This window comes from Schistocerca nitens, chromosome 10, assembly GCF_023898315.1.
Source record: "Schistocerca nitens isolate TAMUIC-IGC-003100 chromosome 10, iqSchNite1.1, whole genome shotgun sequence".
Lineage (NCBI taxonomy): Eukaryota > Metazoa > Arthropoda > Insecta > Orthoptera > Acrididae > Schistocerca > Schistocerca nitens.
Window position 1 is genome coordinate 166066849 of NC_064623.1, and position 8579 is coordinate 166075427.

Sequence of the window (8579 nt, forward strand, 5' to 3'; positions counted from 1 at the left end):
GAGCAGTTCCGCCTTCCTTAAATCTTCTCTGAAATCTACTTTTCGCCGTTTCAACCACTGAATGATATCGTCTTTTTTTTGTTGCCAGGGTTGGTGCCTTATCGTGAACAATGGAATGATAAGGCGCATTGTCCATAACAATCACTGATGGACTTGTCAGATTCGTCATAAGCGATGTCTCGAACCATTCTTGAAATACTACACTGTTCATTTCTTCATGGTAATCTCCCGTCTTTTTTGACCGAAACATTTCAAGCAGTTTGGCACAAAACCTTTAGATGTTCCTGCATGTAAGACAATAATACACCCTCCTTTGCCAACAGGCACTGCCATTGTCCCCTCGGGCGTTCCATCATTCCAGCCTCTACGTAAAGAATGGCTGGCATTGACCCAAGTTTCATCTAACCACACTATACTTTCGAATTCCACACCCATGATCCTGCGCAGAAATCTGCACCGCCATGCAACTACATCTGTCCTTTCCATTAATATTTTGCGTCCGTTAAACAGTGAATAGCTGAAGCCTATGTCTTTCAACACTGTACGCAATGAAAATTTGCTCCCTTTAAAAAGATTGTCTTTCTGAAGCGACACCTGTAATTTAGATAGAGTGGGATGTTCCCTTCTCTTATAATAGCTGTATATATGACGACGAATAGCGTCTTTCTGAAAATCGTCCAAAGCTGTCACCTGCTTATTTCTCGGTCGCTTCTTTCCTGGTGTGTGCAGCTTTGTTGTGCCACTCTCGTCACAATCTACACTATACTGTTCTTTCCGTATCTTTACAACAGTGTTCTTACTTATTTTCAATGCTGCTGCAGTTCTCTTCACAACCTGAACAACAGGAATTAAGGGCCCACCTTTGTCCTTTTCTTTCTCAAAGTAATCCCTCACAGAGCACACGAATTCACGGGCCTGGGTGTGTAGCACACTTTTCTTCCTCCGTTTCACTTCTTGTGTTGGGCTGGTACTACCCGCCGCACTAGACATTGTTTACAACGTAACATAAACAAAGAAACACTAAAAAACAACAAAAACGAAATAAACTGCGAATTCAACTTAAGACAAATGACGAACGACTGCACCGCCTGCACGCGAGACACTGGTAAGTTTCATAAGCGCGCGCGACCGGGTTTCAGAGCGGCAACGTGGCCCTTGCTACCCGCTCAAAGTCAGGCCGTCATTGGCTGTCTGCCTGCGGTCGCTATGCAACGGAAAGACGCTACTGAGCTGTCAATACCAAAGACTCGTCTCCCAGACTATAGATGCAGTGACTTAAAATACATAGCTCCTGTTCTCCTCTTGGATCTGGCTTTGCATCGACGCAGGCTGTTAAAAGTACTTGCATTGGTTGCTTGTTGTTTCAACATAGAAATCATTGCATTTTATTTGTACATATGATACATACTGTTTAACGTAGGAAAGGAGAGTACATTTTTGTGATCGTATAAGAAGTGGAAGTGCTGAGTTCGAGATGTTTGTGTCACAGTATTGCACAAATAACCACACCCGATTAACATACACAAAAACAATAGCATTAAGTTGAATAGACAATCAGGAGTTGAACCACAGAATTAGTTTTAGAATGAGCATATACCATGACCCCCAATCATTTAAATCATTCCAAATGGAATTTTATAATGACCCTACAATATACTATAATTTAAACAGTGGAAAATATTATTACTTAGAAAGTTGCCCAACCCTTTCAAAATTTGTTAAGATCAAAGCAAGAACAAAATTCAAGAAATAACTTGAACCCCCTTTCTTGTAAAATGATTACAGTACATAACACTCTTATACAGTTTAGCTACCTTGTCAACAATTACACCAATCACTTCAAATCAATCCCCATGTTAAGTGCAACAGAACCTCAGTTTAAATAAAAAGGCCAAGAAAAATATACAGGGACCCAAATAAATCTTCTGATACCGACAAATGTTCTTAAATTAATGCACAGTGACGGCCATCCGACAGGAAACAAGGTAACAAGAGTTTCTTCACATCAGGTAATTATAAATGGCCAGTTTACAATGTACACATTCGCTTTGTTATGAAACGCCAACATCAGTGACCTATTACAGCTTGCCACTGTATTTACATTGCAAGAAGCCAAAGATTGCATGTAAATAACTGAAACAGAGCGTTCTATTATCCAGACACAATATTCTGGGTGGAAGATACATTTCAGGTTGGCACGTCCAGCAAGATGTGCCCATGCAGAGTTGTCTCTGCCGTCTTCGACAGAGCACCCACTCAACAGGTGTTACCGACACAGACACTTCTCTGGGTGCACGTTGGCCATGACAGTGCAATTGGGTAGGTGTTAACAGCGATGAGCCATTAAAATTTTACCGAAATCTCAATTCTGAAAAGTTACATACAGCCATGCCTGGCAGTAAAAGATTGTATTTTGTGTAGGTGGTGCCCATGCCTCATAAGTATTTAACAGATACCTGCAATAACTTGTGACAGATTTTATGCTGTTTGACACCATGGGTTTAATATCACAGCGTAAGAAGACTTAAGCAACTTAAAGTACCTGATGTGAGTGTGAAGATTCAAGCTGATGTTAAAAGTATTTATTAACAGCTTTGCCATGTAATTTTGATTTTTTAAAATAAAGGAATACTTTTCCACATGTTAAAAGTGATTTACTTACTGTTCATTTCTCCATTGGTATGTTGTGATTCTTCTTTGGTGTGCGAAACTTAAGGGTGGAAGTAACTTTCACACATCACTGCCAGGTGACAGAGCTCGAGGAAATTTGGACAGTACATAGAAAGAAGACTTATAGTGTAATACAGAAAATAACTGATAGAAATGTGCAATGAGATGAACAGAGATTGCACTTTTATTCAAAGACAATAATTAAACTGAGGTCACTGCAATTTGAGACACTCCCTTGGGCGTTATGAAAGATGGAAAATGGTTCTTAATAGCGTGTGATCATTTTGTATGGGAATGCCAGCTCTGAAATGTGCTTCTATGCCGACCGTGAGGTTGGTAATAAATTCTTGTTATTGGGTGTTCCAGCCCTTCAGTTGTGAATTGTTTTATTCATCTCATGACGTACATTTGCAATCCATTTGGTTTGCGCACAGGAGTAATGTCAAAAATTTAGAATACAGTTTCAATGATTTTTACATTAATAAATAATAGCACTACAATAAATAACAACACTATAAGGATGAAACTGCCAGGAAGTTTCATATCAGCGCACACTCCACTGCAGAATGAAAATCTCATTCTGGAAACATTATAAGGATATTTCTTGGAATATGTAACATATTGTATCCAGCTCAAATTTCCATTTCGTCGTGCATGAGTTCATCCACTGAGTAATAACACTTAAATGTCAGTACCTCATATAGATTTATTTTAAGTGAACCTAAATTCGTCTGCATCAACATGTTTCCTTTTAATTTGTTACAAATTTTCATTCCCATGCATTGAGGTCCCTGGGCATACAGTCTGAGGCGGTGGATGGGGAGCATAAAATTTTCTTTGTTTCTAGTATCATGTGAATGGACAAAATTGTTTCCCTCAAATAATTAATGTCTGGTGTGCAAAAATATAACAATCTCATATATGTATAAGGATGCCAGAGTTAATATTTTAAGCTTTCTAAATAATGGTCAACATGGTTCTTTGTGATTTGCTGTGCGCGTATTTCAAATGATTTTTTTCTGTGTTTGTAGTATCTGCACTATGTTTGTCAAGTTACCCCAAAAAACAATACCATACCTAATAATGGATTCAAAGTAGCTTGTGTATGCTACTTTTCGTGTGTCCATGTGAGTTGCAGTTGATAATATTTGCATTGCAAATGTAAAGCTGCTCAGTTTGTTTGCCAGGTATTTAATGTGTGCCTACCAGCTCAAATTTTTATCTACATTTAAATCTAAGAATTTGACTGAGCCAACTTCTTCTATATCAGGGTTGTTATGTACATTCCTAATCTGCTCACATTTTGACTGTTTGGTTTTTAACTGCAACACCTGAGTCTTAGATACGTTTAGATTCAACCCATTTAGCTGAAACCAAGTTTCTAAGGTACTATGGGTACTGATCACAGATTTGGGAATTTTTTTCATTATCCTGATCTTCAACTAAGACAGAACTGTCATCTGCAAAGAGAACTGATGGGAGCTGGTATTTAATGGTAAATCATTAACATAGAAGAGAAATAGGACTGGGTGTAATATGGAGCCTTATGGAACACCTTGAGATTTTTTTTTTCCAGTCAGAAAAATAATATGCAGCATTTTAAGGGATGCTAACTGTTTGTTTTCTGTTGGATAAGTAGGTTTTAAGCCACTGTAGGGCACTGCCGCAAATTCCATACTTTTCAAGTTTGTAAACAAGCAATGCATGACAAACTGCCTATTGGCTTCTGTCTCGGGTTCTTCGGCCGACGTTCATCTAATGATTTTTCTGACGTTTCGCCAGCACGAGTGGCTGGCATTGTCAAAGCTTCACCCTCCATTGCCGGTGGTGAACTGGAGCCGAGCTCGCAGGCGCAGACTATATGTACCTGGCGCGCCAACGTCCGAGGGCTTCTCCGCGGTCATTTCCGGTGCGGTTCTCCTCTTGCTACCTGCGACGGTCGTTCGCTGCAGTACGGGAAGCCAGGATCCGTTTACCTTAAGGCTTTCCTCTTTCTTGTTCAAACTGTTCGCGTGTTTTTGTATTTCTACAGCTTCTCTGAACAAGCGCGTGTGATAGTGGTTCTCTACAGCCAGAACTTCCGTGTCGGCGAATTTTATTACGTGGTCGGTCTCATTCAGTGCGTGTTCTGCCACGGCCGATTTCTCCACGTGCCACAACCTGCAATGTCGCTTATGCTCCTTGATCCTGGTGTTAATGGATCGTCCAGTCATCCCGACATAAACTTTTCCGCATGTGCATGGTATGCGGTATATTCCCGACATTGCAAGTGGGTCTCTTTTCTCCTTCGCCGATCTAAGACATTGTTTGATCTTCCTTGTCGGTTTGAAGATCGTCTTTACGCCATGTTTGCGCAATATACGGCCGATTCTGTCCGTCACTCTGGGAATGTATGGCAGGAAGGCCGTACCCGACTTTTCATTTTCTGGTTCCTTACTTCGCCGAGTGTTTGGCTCAGTTACACTTCTAATATAATTTGTGGAGTACCCATTGCTCCTCAGGACTGTTTCCAGGTGTTGCATTTCTCGTTTGAGGTGTTGTGGCTCACATATTCGTCCTGCTCTCGTTACGAGCGTACTAATCATGCCCCTTTTCTGGCTCGGGTGGTGGTTTGACAGTTTGTGCAGGTATCGGTCCGTGTGAGTCTGTTTCAGATATACGCTGTGTCCCAGGTTTTCGCCGTCCCTTGTGACCAGCACATCTAGAAATGGCAGTTTCTTGTCCTTTTCTACTTCCATGGTAAATGTTATGTTGGCATGGAGGCTGTTCAAGTGTCTTAGGAAGAAACCGAGCTGTTCTTCACCATGGCTCCACACCACGAAAGTATCATCGACGTACCTGTACCACACCTTAGGTTTGCAAGTCGCCGAGTCCAGTGCCTGTGCTTCGAATTGTTCCATGAAGAAGTTGGCCACCACTGGACTGAGAGGACTACCCATGGCGACGCCTTCCAGCTGTTCGTAGAAGTCGCCATTCCACGTGAAATAGCTCGTGGTGAGACATGCATGGAAGAGCTTTCTGATGTCTAGCGGGAAAATGGAACCGATGTGCTCCAGAGCGTCACTGAGTGGCACTTTCGTAAATAACGAAACAACATCAAAGCTGACCAGGATGTCGTTTGGTGCAAGTTTCAGTTTCTTCAGCTTCTCAATGAAATGTCCTGAGTCCTTAATGTATGTGTCGGTCTTCCCCACGTGTGGTTGGAGCAGAGAGGCCAAGTGTTTTGCCAGTTTATATGTCGGCGACTTGCAAACCTAAGGTGTGGTACAGGTACGTCGATGATACTTTCGTGGTGTGGAGCCATGGTGAAGAACAGCTCGGTTTCTTCCTAAGACACTTGAACAGCCTCCATGCCAACATAACATTTACCATGGAAGTAGAAAAGGACAAGAAACTGCCATTTCTAGATGTGCTGGTCACAAGGGACGGCGAAAACCTGGGACACAGCGTATATCGGAAACCGACTCACACGGACCGATACCTGCACAAACTGTCAAACCACCACCCGAGCCAGAAAAGGGGCATGATTAGTACGCTCGTAACGAGAGCAGGACGAATATGTGAGCCACAACACCTCAAACGAGAAATGCAACACCTGGAAACAGTCCTGAGGAGCAATGGGTACTCCACAAATTATATTAGAAGTGTAACTGAGCCAAACACTCGGTGAAGTAAGGAACCAGAAAATGAAAAGTCGGGTACGGCCTTCCTGCCATACATTCCCAGAGTGACGGACAGAATCGGCCGTATATTGCGCAAACATGGCGTAAAGACGATCTTCAAACCGACAAGGAAGATCAAAGAATGTCTTAGATCGGCGAAGGAGAAAAGAGACCCACTTGCAATGTCGGGAATATACCGCATACCATGCACATGCGGAAAAGTTTATGTCGGGATGACTGGACGATCCATTAACACCAGGATCAAGGAGCATCAGCGACATTGCAGGTTGTGGCACGTGGAGAAATCGGCCGTGGCAGAACACGCACTGAATGAGACCGACCACGTAATAAAATTCGCCGACACGGAAGTTCTGGCTGTAGAGAACCACTATCACACGCGCTTGTTCAGAGAAGCTGTAGAAATACAAAAACACGCGAACAGTTTGAACAAGAAAGAGGAAAGCCTTAAGGTAAACGGATCCTGGCTTCCCGTACTGCAGCGAACGACCGTCGCAGGTAGCAAGAGGAGAACCGCACCGGAAATGACCGCGGAGAAGCCCTCGGACGTTGGCGCGCCAGGTACATATAGTCTGCGCCCGCGAGCTCGGCTCCAGTTCACCACCGGCAATGGAGGGTGAAGCTTTGACAATGCCAGCCACTCGTGCTGGCGAAACGTCAGAAAAATCATTAGATGAACGTCGGCCGAAGAACCCGAGACAGAAGCCAATAGGCAGTTTGTCAACAAGTGGCCACGAAAGCCTCAACAATTTTGTATGAAGCAATGCATGGTTTACAGAACCAAATGCCTTTGCGAGGGTGCAGAAAATTCCTGCCACCTTAGTTCTCATGTCTAAAGATGTACTTATTTTCTCAATGAAACTGTTTACTGCATCTATGGTGTTCTTCCCCTGCTAGAAACCAAATTGATTGTTTATGTATAAAACATAAAGATTCTGTGACTTACCAAACGGGAAAGCGCTGAGTAGATAGACACAATAAAAAACACACACACACACACACACACACACAAATTTCAAGCTTTCACAACCCAAGGTTGTTTCATCAGGAAAGAGGGAAGGAGAGGGAAAGACGAAAGGATGTGGGTTTTAAGGGAGGGGGTAAGGAGTCATTCCAATCCTGGGAGTGGAAAGACTTACCTTAGAGGGAAGAAAGGACAGGTATACACTTGCGTGCACACACACACATCCATCCGCGCACATACAGACACCAATCTGAATGTGTGTGTGTGTGTGTGTGTGTGTGTGTGTGTGTGTGTGTGTGTGTGAGCGCGCACGCATGCGAGAGTGTATACCTGTCCTTTTTTCCCTCTAAGGTAAGTCTTTCCGCTCCCGGGATTGGAATGACTCCTTACCCTCTCCCTTAAAACCCACATCCTTTTGTCTTTCCCTCTCCTTCCCTCTTTCCTGATGAAGCAACCTTGGGTTGCAAAAGCTTGAAATTTGTGTATGTGTTTTTTATTGTCTATCTACCAGCCCTTTCCCATTTGGCAAATCACAGCATCTTTGTTTTTTATATATATTTTTCCCACGTGGAATTTTTCCCTCTATTATATTCATATCATTAAATTGATTGTTTAGATTAACAGAATATTTTGCAATGTAGTTTTGGATTTGTGCAACATCAAGTTTTTCAAATATTTTAGTTGGACTGGGAGAATCGAGATAGGATGATCTCTCTTGATCCCTTTGTGAAGAGTGGTTTGACTTCAGCATATTTCAATACCTCTGGGAAACAGCCCTCTTCAAAACATTGATTTATTATGTGAGCTAGTGGGTTTGCAATTATGTTGTGTACCACTTTAATAATTTTGGTGGGTATTCCATCCCAACCTGCAGATTTTTTGTTTCTTAATGTTAGAATAGCATTTTCTACGTCTTCCACAAAAACTTTTAAGAATTTTGTAAAGTTCTCAGAGTTTTCACCTACGCCAAAGCGGTTTACTTTGTTGTGATAATCTGTTACATCTACATCAGACTTTGCTACATTTATAAAGAATTCATTAAAGTACTATGGTATTTGAGTTGGATTTACAATAGTATTGCCTACAATGTCAATTTTTGAAATTTCTTGTTACAGGCTTTAACATGTAACTCAGATTTAATGGCTGACCACATAGCCTTTGTCTTATTTTTATGATTTAAAATTAGCCTTTTACTTGCCAGTTGTTTTGCTGACCTGACAACTCTTCTAAATATGGAAATTTGTATGCTCTGGGTAATCCACTTT